This window comes from Moschus berezovskii, chromosome 9 (assembly GCF_049115385.1).
Source record: "Moschus berezovskii isolate FMDL1 chromosome 9, NW_MosBer_1.0, whole genome shotgun sequence".
NCBI lineage: Eukaryota > Metazoa > Chordata > Mammalia > Artiodactyla > Moschidae > Moschus > Moschus berezovskii.
Window position 1 is genome coordinate 101,859,209 of NC_142468.1, and position 12,681 is coordinate 101,871,889.

Sequence of the window (12,681 nt, forward strand, 5' to 3'; positions counted from 1 at the left end):
AAGTAATGTCTCCACTTTTTAATATGCTATCTAGGTTGGTCATAACTTTCCTTCCAAGGAGTAAGCGTCTTTTAATTTCATGACTGAAGTCAGCATCTGCAGTGATTTTGGAGCCCAAAAAAATAAAGTCTGACACTGTTTCTACTGTTCCCCAATCTATTTCCCATGAAGTGATGGGACCAGATGCCATGATCTTTGTTTTCTGAATGTTGAGCTTCAAGCCAACTTTTTCACTCTCCTCTTTCACTTTCATCAAGAGGCTTTTTAATTCCTCTTCACTTTCTGCCATAAGGGTGGTGTCACCTGCATATCTGAGTTTATTGATATTTCTCCCGGCAATCTTGATTCCAGCTTGTGCTTCTTCCAGCCCAGCGTTCCTCATGATGTACTCTGCATATAAGTTAAATAAGCAGGGTGACAATATACAACCTTGACAAACTCCTTTTCCTATTTGGAACCAGTCTGTTGTTCCATGTCCAGTTCTAACTGTTGCTTACTGACCTGCATACAGGTTTCTCAAGAGGCAGATCAGGTGGTCTGGTATTCCCATCTCTTTCAGAATTTTCCACAGTTTATTGTGATCCACACATCCAAAGGCTTTGAAGTCAATGAAGCAGAAATAGATGTCTTTCTGGAACTCTCTTGCTTTTTCCATGATCCAGCGGATGTTGGCAAGTTGATCTCTGCTTCCTCTGCCTTTTCTAAAAACAGCTTGAACATCTGGAAGTTCATTGTTCATATATTGTTGAAGCCTGGCTTGGAGAATTTTGAGCATGGCTTTACCAGCGTGTGAGATGAGTGCAATTGTGTGGTAGTGTGAGCATGCTTTAGCATTTTCTTTCTTAGAGATTGGGATAAAAACTGACCTTTTCCAGTCCTGTGGCCACTGCTGAGTTTTCCAAATTTGCTGGCATATTGAGTACAGCACTTTCACAGCATCATCTTTCAGGATTAGAAATAGCTCCACTGGAATTCTATTACCTCCACTAGCTTTGCTCGTAGTGATGCTTTCTAAGGCCCACTTGACTTCACATTCCACGATATCTGGCTTTAGATGAGTGATCATACCATCGTGATTATTTTGGTCATGAAGATCTGTTTTGTACAGTTCTTCTATGTGTTCTTGCCACCTCTTCTTAATATCTTCTGCTTCTGTTAGGTCCATACCATTTCTGTCCTTTATCGAGCCCATCTTTCCATGAGATGTTCCCTTGATATCTCTAATTTTTTTTGAGAGATCTCTTGTCTTTCCTATTCTGTTGTTTTCCTCTATTTCTTTGCATTGATTGCTGAGGAAGGCTTTCTTATCTCTCCTTGCTATTCTTTGGAACTCTGCATTCAGATGCTTATATCTTTCTTTTTCTCCTTTGCTTTTCACATCTCTTCTTTTCACAGCTATTTGTAAGGTCTCCTCAGACAGCCATTTTGCTTTTTTACATTTCTTTTCCTTGGGGATTTTATTGACCCCTGTCTCCTGTACAATGTCACGAATTTCTGTCCATAGTTCATCAGGCACTCTATCTATCAGATCTAGTCCCTTAAATCTATTTCTCACTTCCACTGTATAATCATAAGGGATTTTGATTTAGGTCATATCTGAATGATCTAGTGGTTTTCCCTACTTTCTTCAATTTAGGTCTGAATTTGGCAATAAGGAGTTCATGATCTGAGCCACAGTCAGCTCCTGGTCTTGCTTTTGCTAACTGTGTAGAGCTTCTCCTTCTTTGGCTGCAAAGAATATAATCAATCTGATTTCGGTGTTGACCGTCTGGTGATGTCCATGTGTAGAGTCTTCTCTTGTGTTGTTGGAAGAGAGTGTTTGCTATGACCAGTGCATTCTCTTGACAAAACTCTATTAACCTTTGCCCTGCTTCATTCCGTGCCCCAAGGCCAAATTTGCCTGTTACTCCAGGTGTTTCTTCACTTCCTACTTTTGCATTCCAGTCCCCTTTAATGAAAAGGACATCTTTTTTGGGTGTTATTTCTAAAAAGTCTTGTAGGTCTTCATAGAACCATTCAACTTCTGCTTCTTCAGCATTACTGTTTGGAGCATAGGCTTGGATTACTGTATTATGGGATGGTTTGCTTTGGAAACGAACAGAAATCATAATGTCGTTTTTGAGAATGCATCCAAGTACTGCATTACAGACTCTTTTGTTGACCATGATGGTACTCCATTTCTTCTAAGGGATTCCTGCCCACTGTAGTGGATATAATGGTCATCTGAGTTAAATTCACCCATTCCAGTCCATTTTAGTTCACTGATTCCTAGAATGTCGACGTTCACTCTTGTCATCTCCTGTTTGACCACTTCCAATTTGCCTTCATTCACGGACCTAACATTCCAGGTTCCTATGCAATATTGCTCTTTACAGCATTGGACCTTGCTTCTATCACCAGTCACATCCACAACTGGGTATTGTTTTCGCTTTGGCTCCATCGCTTCATTCTTTCTGGAGTTACTTCTCCACTGATCTCCAGTAGCATATTGGGCACCTACACATCTGGGGAATTCCTCATTCAGTATCCTATCATTTTGCCTTTTGCTACTGTTCATGGGGTTCTCAAGGCAAGTATATTGAGGTAGCTTGCCATTCCCTTCTCCAGTGGACCACATTCTGTCAGACCTCTCCACAATGACCCGCCTGTCTTGGGTGGCCCCACACGGCATGGCTTAATTTCACTGAGTTAGACAAGGCTGTGGTCTGTGTGATCAGATCGACTAGTTTTCTGTGATTATGATTTCAGTGTGTCTGCCCTCTGGCAATTCCTACCGTCTTATTTGGGTTTATCTTGCCTTGGTCGTGGGGTATCTCTTCACGGCTGCTCCAGCAAAGCGCAGCCGCTGCTCCTTACCTTGGAAAAGGGCTATCTCCTCACAGCCGCCCCTCCTGACCTTGAACGTGGAGTAGCTCCTCTCGGCCCTCCTGTGCCCGTGTAGCCGCCGCCACTTGGACGTGGGGTTGCTCCTCTCTGCCATTGGCCCTGACCTCGGGCTTGGGGTAGCTCCTCTTGGTCGCCGCCCTTGGAGCCGCCGGCGTCGCTTACAGGTACTTAAAAGATAACGTAATTTGGGGAAAGTAAGTTGATACATCATCATCACTGTTCCTATATATACCAATGAAGAGAGATAAAGGTAATAATATACAGGCATGAATATTAGGAAGAGAAATTTTGATTGTTGGCTAAGAAATGAATGTCCACCAAGAAGAAGAGAATCAACTAAAACAAAATGATTCAATAAATTAGCTAACTACAAAACATGTAGGTGATAAAACTTTCGTTTTAAGGATAAGAAGATTTGTAAATTCTTATGGGTAAATTATTTCATTTTCCATAGCAACACAAATCATCTGGAAATAAACTTTGAAAGATAGTACATGTACCATTAAGAAAATGTGAATCTTTACAAGGGTGTATAAAAGAAAACCAGATTATTAGGAAAGTTATAGCATGTTCTTTCATGGATTGACTTCTTAGTGTTAAGTATAAATATTTAACACAAGGCAATACACAAATCCAAGGCAGTCTAGACAAATCCCAGTCAGACTCTAAAAAATCTCTTTTGAAATAAACTCTCAGATAATAAATGTATTTTGAAAAAGTAAAATAATGATGTAAGATTTGACCTATCAGATACAAAAAATGAAAAGACAACTTACAGAATGGGAGAAAATGTTTGCAAATGTTGCCAGCATCACCCTGATATCAACATCAGACAAAAATATCACAAAAAAAGAAAACTACAGGTCAATATCACTGATGAACATGGATGCACAAATCCTCCAAAAAATTTGCAAAACAAATTCAAGAATACTTAAAATGATTATTCACCATGATCTAGTAGTGTTTATCTCAGATATGCAAGAATGGTTCAATATCCACAAAGCAATCAACCTGATACACTACATTAACAAATTGAAGAATAAAGATCAAATATCTTTTTAATAGATCCAGAGAAAGCTTTTGACCATATTCAACATGCATTTATGATAAAAACTCTATGCAAAGTGGAAATAGAGGGAAGGTACTTCAACATACAAAGCCATATATAATAAGCCCACAGCTAACATCATACTCACTGATGAAAATCTGAAAATATTTTCTTTAAGATCAGGAACAAGACAAGAATGCCCACTCTCACCACTTCTATTTTTCATAGACTCTTCAGGTTATGTCGTTGGAAAACCTGGACAGCTACATGCAAAAGGATTAAATTAGACTACTTTCTCATGCCCTTTGTAAAAATTAATTTAAAATAGATTAAAGACTCTATGGGGTCACAAACAATTGGACACAACTGAGCAACTAACACTTTACTTCACTTTTTTTTCTAAAGTGTAAAGCCTCAAACCATAAAAAACTTAGCAGAAAATGCAGGAAGTATGCTCTCTGATACTGGTCACAACATTATGTTTCTAGATCCATCTTTTTAAACAAAGGAAATAAAAAAATAAATAAATGTGAATACAGCAAACTTTGCCTTTTGCACAGCAAAGGACACCATCAACAAAGTGAAAAGGCAGCTTACTAAACTGGAGAAATCATTTTCAAATAATACACATGATATGGGGTTAATATCCAAAATATATAAATCACTCATAGAACTCAACAACAAAAACCAACCAGTTGAATAATGGGCCTGAATTGACATTTTTCTAAAGAACACATACAGCTGGCCAACAGGCACATGATAGGATATTCAGCATCAGAAATCTTCAGAGAATTGCAAATGAAAGCCATAATGACAGAATGGTTATCATCAAAAAGACAACAAATAAGGAGTATTGGTGAGGATGTGGATAAAAGGAAACACTTGTACACTGCTGGTGGAATTGTAAATTGGTGCAGTCACTATGGGAAAAGTATGAAGTTTCTTCAAAAAATTAAAATATAACTGTCATATGATTCATCAATTTCATATCTGGGTATTTATCAAAGAAAACAGAAACTTTAATTGAAAAAGGTACATGTACCCCAATGTTTATTGTATCATTATTTATAATAGCCAAAATATGAAAACAACCTAAATTTCATTACCCTGACATCAAAGCCTGACAAAGATATAGGAAATGAAAACTACAGATCAATGTCTCTAATAAATGCTAAAATAAAAATCATCAACAGAATACTATCACAGAGATTTTAACAGCATATTAAAAGGATTATGATTATACAAAGTGGGTTTTTTTTTCCTGGAATGAAAGGATGGTTGAAGAGAAGAAGCGCAGTCAAAGTAACATATTAACTACATGAAGGACTAAACCCACATGAATATATCAACTAATGCAGAAAAAAAATCTGACAAAACTCCTCACCCTTACATGATAAGAAACATTAAAAAAAAAAAAAAACCACTAGGGGTAGAAGTGAATTATCTCAACATAATAAAGACCATTTAGGAAAAGACTCACAGCTAACATTAGAGTCAATGGTGAAAGACTGAAAATATTTCCTCTAGATAAGAAATGAGGCAAGAATTTCCACTCTTACCTCTACTGTTCAACATAAGAGGAAATCCAGAGCTATTACACAGGGAAAAGAGTTAAATATTATCCTGAAATAGAAAAGGAAGAAGTAAAATAATTTCTGATTTCAGACAACATGATCTTATAAGTAGAAAACCCTACAGATTCCAACAAACTGTTAGACCTTATGAATAAATTCAGCAAAGTTGTAGGATTAAAAACTCAAAACCCCAAAAATTATTTGCACTTCTAGATACTATAAACAGTCTAAAATAAAATTAAATATCATTCATTTATAATAATATTAAAATTAAAATAGGAATGAAGCTAACATAAGGAGGTTGAAGATACATTACACAGAAAACTATAACATACTGTTGAAATAAATTATAGAGCCAAATAAATGGAAAGACATTCTGCATTTATGGATTGGAAGACATAATATTGTTAAGATGTGCATACTAGCCAAAGTAATCTGTAGATTCAATACAATAAAATTTAGGCTAAGTGAATATAGCAAAGTCACTATAACTGTTTAAAAAATAAAATTAAAGAAAAATAAATTTGCAGTAGTTCAAAAATAACGTAAAGAGTAAAAAAATCTAACTAACTCTACTCTGGAAACTAAAACACATAACTGAGAGAAATTAAGTGAAGCAATATGTTCATGTTTATGTACACATGACTCATTGCTGTTATATGGCAATGATCCCAAACAGTTACTTTGTTTGACTGATATATTAAAATTCCAATTAGCATTCTTATAAGTATGCTAAAGGAAGTTGATAAGCTAATTCTAAACTGTAGGTAAAAAAGAATAGGGCCTAGAATACACAAAGCAATGTTAAAGAACAAAGGGGAAGATTTATAGTATCAGGTATCAAGATTTAATGTAAATCTTAATATGACAGTGTTGTATTAGTAAAAGTATTAAAAAATAGAGAAGATTGAAATGGAGACCCATATTTAGTGTTATTTATCACATAGCCTGCACGGCAATCTAGCCAGAAATCAGTGGTCTCTTTAGTAAATATTTTTAGGTCAATTAAATATCCATATGAAAGAAAATGAAACTTGACACCCTACCTCACACCACACACAATTAATTTTAAAAGGATCATATCCTTATATGTGAAAACCGAGAATCTTTAAGCATTTTAAAATGAGAATACTACTCCTGGGCATACACACCAAGGAAACCAGAATTGAAAGAGACACATGTACTCCAATGTTCATTGCAGCACTGTTTATAACAGCCAGGACATGGAAGCAACCTAGATGTCCATCTGCAGACGAATGGATAAGAAAGCTTTGGTACATATATACAATGGAGTATTACTCAGCCATTAAAAAGAATGCATTTGAATCAGTTCTAATGAGGTGGATGAAACTAGAGCCTATTATACAGAGTGAAGTAAGCCAGAAAGAAAAACACCAATACAGTATACTAACGCATATATATGAAATTTAGAAAGATGCAAATGATAACCCTGTATACGAGACAGCAATAGAGACACAGATGTATAGAACAGTCTTTGGGACTCTGTGGGAGAGGGTGAGGGTGGGATGATTTGGGAGAATGGCATTGAAACATGTAAGTTGTCATATGTGAAACGAATCGCCAGTTCAGGGTCAATGCATGTTATAGGATGCTCGGGGCTGGTATGTGGGGATGACCCAGAGGAAGGATAAAGGGAGGAGGGAGGTGGGGGCGGGGGTTCAGGAAGGGGAACTCATGTACACCCGGGGCGGATTCATGTCAATGTATGGGAAAACCAACCAATATAATATTGTAAAATAATTAGACTCCAATAAAAAAAATTAGAATATGTTCATGACTTTGAAAGAAAGAAATATTTTTCAAAAGAAATGTCTTTTGAATATATGAAAAACCACATATGAAAACCATATATGAAAAACTTGACATTATTAAAACTAAGAGCTTCTGCTTACTAAGACACCATTAAGTGAAAAGGTAAGTGCTGATAGAATTAGATCATTGCAATGCATATATTCAATAAGGGATTTTTTTATACATGATACAAATAATATGTCAGTAAGAAAATGCCCATGATCCAGTTAATAGCCCATAGATATATGAAAAAGATGTCAGTTTGATTTTGGATTTTTCCTACAACACTGAAGATAAAAACTGATATAAGAGAATAGCATGTTTATATTACAAAAAGGGAAACTAGTGATGTCAATAAAGAAAAATATTTGGCAGTTTCTTATTGAATTAAACACACGTTTATTCTACAATTGAAAAGTTTCAGTTGATATACACATACATCCAACAGAAATGAGTGTTATGTCCATTAAAAAACATGAGCAGTAATGTTCATAGTAGCTTTCTTGTACCTGACCAATGTCCAAAAACAATGTAATTTTTAAGTAAATTACGGTATGTTCACACAATAAAAGAAATAATACAGTTCACTAGTAACAAAAAATAAACACTGATTAGCATAACTGCTTGAAGAAATTTCACAAATAGTATTAAATCAAAGTAATCAAACATATACAGCATTATCATTCAATTCCCCTTATTGAAGTTCAAGAAAGCTAAATTAATTAAGAGTGATTAAAAATAAAGATAAAATTTAAGATTTTTGACTGAGAGGAGGATATGAGCTAGCCTCCTGAGGTACTGTTGATATGCTATTTCTCTGTTTGTTTGGAAGTTTGCATAGGTAAAAATTTAAATTTAGGCTAGGATTAAATATCAATATTTCAACTATTTGCATCTTATAATATCCTTGAAATCTAGAGAATTTCTGTAAATTGATAATGAAAACATAATAGACAGTTAAGTGATAACATGCACATGAAATTTTCAGAAGGAGTATTCAGTTCAGTTCAGTCGCTCAGTCGTGTCCGACTCTTTGTGACCATGGACTGCAGCATGCCAGGCCTAACTGTCCATCACCAACCCCCAGAGTTTATTCAAATTCATGTCCATTGAGTTGGTGATGCCATCCAACCATCTCATTCTCTGTTGTCCCCTTCTTCTGCTGCCCTCAATCTTTCCCAGCATCAGGGTCTTTTCAAATGAGTCAGTTCTTTGCACCAGGTGGCCAAAGTATTGGAGTTTCATCTTCAACATCTGTCCTTCCAATGAACACTCAGGACTGATATCCTTTAGGATGGACTGGTTGGATATCATTGCGGTCCAAAGGATTCTCAAGAGTCTTCTCCAACACCACAGTTCAAAACCATCAGTTCTCTGGTGCTCAGCTTTCTTTACAGTCCAATGCTCACACCCATACATGACCACTGGAAAAACCATAGCGTTGACTAGACAGACTCCTTGATGAGACTTCCCTGGTGGCTCAGACTATAAAAGCATCTGTCTACAATGCGGGAGACCTACAATGAAATCTTCCCAATGGGTTGGGAAGATCTCAGTGGCAACCCACTCCAGTATTCTTGCCTGGAAAATCCCACGGACAGAGGAGCCTGGCAGGCTACAGTCCATGGGGTCGCAAAGAGTCAGACATGACTGAGCGGTGCCACTTCACTTGACTAGACAGAACTTTGTTGGCAAAGTAATGTCTCGACCTTTTAATGTGCTGTCTAGGTTGGTCATAACTTTCCTTCCAAGGAGTAAGTTCTTTTAATTTCATGGCTGCAGTCACCATCTGCACTGATTTTTGAGCCCCAAAAATAAAATCAGCCACTGTTTCCACTGTTTCCCCATCTATTTGCCATGAAGTGATGGGGCTGGATGCCATAATCTTAATTTTCCTAATGTTGAGCTTTAAGCCAACTTTTTCACTCTCTTTCACTTTCATCAAGTGGCTCTTTAGTTCCTGTTCACTTTCTGCCATAAGGGTGGTGTCATCTGCATATCTGAGTTTATAGATATTTCTCCCAGCAATCTTGATTCCAGTTTGTGCTTAGAGAGTATACAAATAATTAAAAACCCAAAGATGTTCATTAATAACTGCTGATGAGGCAAACACAAATTAAGATAATGAACTATTATTTTACCTATCATATTTACAAAATTACAATAAAGATTGATATTATCCAGTGTTGGAAAGAGTGCAAAATAGCACCACGTATATTGTTCACAGGAGGAAAAAACTGTCTGTCAACATTCTTCTCAGAAATTTCACTCTCAGGCCTGTATCCCTTCCAAATCCCAATAAATACCTAAATAATTATGAGCAAAATTCAAAATTTGAAACTATTCATTGTAGTGCTGTTTGCAGAAGTTATAAAATAATAAATGATATGCATGTCCATTAATTAATATTTATTTCATTATAGCAGAACTATTTTTAAAATATTATGTATTATTTAACAACAAATTAGCATTGCATAAAGTATATGAAAGTATATCCATATCAATCTTTCTTTCTCTTTCCGTTCCTTCTTTTCTATTCACCCCTCTCTCCTTCTTTCCCCTTGTGGTATGGATGTGGCAGTGGAAGAAAGGGTGAGAACTTTACTCTTATTTACATAGTTCTATAATTAGGAAAAATAAAACAATATAAAATCTAAAGTGGGAATCCTGATTAGAGAAGGCACTTCAAATAAAGACAGTGGTGAAAAGGTTGACTATTTTTGGCAAGGCACTTGGAACCAAACTTTTCCTAATGTTTCATTGTCTTTCTTACTAACCTCAGTCCTGGGAACATTTACCTCTCAATTACATATCATTTTAAAAATAGGTCCGCTACATTGAAATAAATATTCAATTAATGGACATGCATATCATTTATTATTTTATAACTTATGCAAACAGCACTACAATGAATAATTTTTAATTTAGAAATTTTAAATAACCCAGATGACATACTGGAACTATCACCCAGCTGATATATTGCAAAAAAAGAATCTTTTTTCCTCTTTATTTTTCCTATCCATTGCCACTTACCCCTGCATCCCACTATTACCCTAAAACACACATATTTTTTTTGTGTTTCGTAATTTCTGGCAACAGATTATGATTTAAAAAATTTAATAATTCCCATTACTATTTGACTATGAGTACCTGAATCCCTAAATCCCTGAACGCCAAAATTTCCTAATAATGGCCGGTGTAACCTGGGGGTTCCACTTTATTTATTTATTTTCCTACATCTATAGTATTTAGAATGGCTCTGTAGTGTTAACGTGCCAGGCTTCTGTGACCACATGACCCGAGAATCTACACTTTATATGAAGAAGGTATATAGTTAGACTTAAACTCTATCATGTTGAAAGTTTTACTTCATGCTCCTGTAATTTATACCCATTTGCAAGACCAGTATTTAATGGAAATTGCAGAATTTTTCAGTAGTAGGTCATATTGTATATGTAATATCAATTATATAAATAAAAAATACATTTTAGAAAGCTTTCAAGAATATATGACACACTAAAGTTAATCATGTTTGCTTCTTGGTATTAAGAAAATTATTTTCCTCATGTTTATCATGTTTCTAAATTTCAGCAATAAATGTTCATTATTTTTGTAGTTATACAAATGTTTAAACATGAAAAATTAAATAGTGAAATATTTTTTGAAAAACATACTATCATTAAAACCTTGCTTTTTAATAAATTGGAGGTTTTTTTATGTTATACCTGCTGCTGCTGCTGCTAAGTCACTTCAGTCGTGTCCGACTCTGTGTGACCCCATAGACGGAAGCCCACCAGGCTCCCCCTTCCCTGGGATACTCCAGGCAAGAACACTGGAGTGGGTTGCCATTTCCTTCTTCAATGTGTGAAAGTGAAAAGTGAAAGTGAAGTCGCTCAGTCGTGTCCGACCCTTAGCGACCCCATGGACTGCAGCCCACCAGGCTCCTCAATCCATGGGGTTTTCTAGGCAAGAGTACTAGAGTGGCTTGCCATTGCCTTCTCTGATGTTATACCTAGACAACAATAATTGCCCTGTAAAAAAGTTACATGGATTATAACTAAGGGGATTTTTAATCTGAAATTTAGTAACTAAAATAAGCAACAATTAAGTTGCACATAAAGGACAAAATCCAAATATTCAGTTTTTTAATATGAAATAAGAGTTTTACTATCAAAAAAGCTGTGTGGATATTTATAACTGCACAAAATCACAGAGAGCTATATATTAATCAAAAGTATACTTGAGTTTATTATAGAAAATTTAAAACTATCAATAAGTAAAAAGAAAGTTTCAATTGTCCAAGTAAATATTTATATTTTGTTGTTTTTCCTTTAGTATAGCTGTTTATACAGCTTAACTTTTCTGTGTATATAATTTTTTTTCATGTTTCAAGTATATTTTTGTGCACTGTTTTATTTCCCTTTATTATTTTACCATTTTCTTGGGTTAATTCATCTTTTTGCAAGCATCATTTTAACAAACTGATACTTAAATTTGGGAGATTTTCTTCCTATTATTCTTTGATAATTTTAATTGTTAGCATATAAATAATAATATTTCTATTCATTAACTTTTTCTTTTTTTCATATAATTTCTTTAATTGTGAAGTATATACATTTTTACTGCTTTCTTTAATTTTTATTTAGTTTAAAATTATCTTTTTCAAAACTTGCATTCTTGTTAATTGCCTAAATGAAGATATTCAGTTCATAGACTCAAACAGGGCATGAACTATGATGATAAAATATAAAGAATATTCACTGATATATAAACTTGAAATTATTGTGTCTTAATTCCTCAAAACATTACCATGTGTAGTAGCACTGTAGACTTTGTGTCAATAGCAGCTGTTGCGTGTACCCACAGCCCTCAGTAGACTATAACACATTTCATTTCATGCAGTAGCACCTTTTAGCTATTGCTCATATGAATGGATGAAATATGCAAACACAGTCCCTGGACTGCTAATTCTTTCATATAAGAGAAATCATTTCTTTGTGCCCAGTTTGATAGGAGTCAAACAAAGGAGTAACTTTAATGTATGAATAACCATCATGTGATTCTATTTAGATCAATAAAAGCATACTATGTACCCATAAGTCCACAGCTATGACTTAAGATGAGAAATGTTATTATAGATAATAATAAGCTGGATGGAAATTTATTATAACAATAATATGCAGGACAGACATTCAGCAAACTTAAGTAAGAGTCATTACTTAGGTAATGAGATAGCAATAAGACCAAAGTGGCAAATAAACGTCCCTCTAGCCATTTTTATAGGGTGGAGCCTCAAGAGTTATCTTCATAGAAAATGACACAGGGTTATCATAGTAGCCTAACCATCTACAGTGTGCTGAT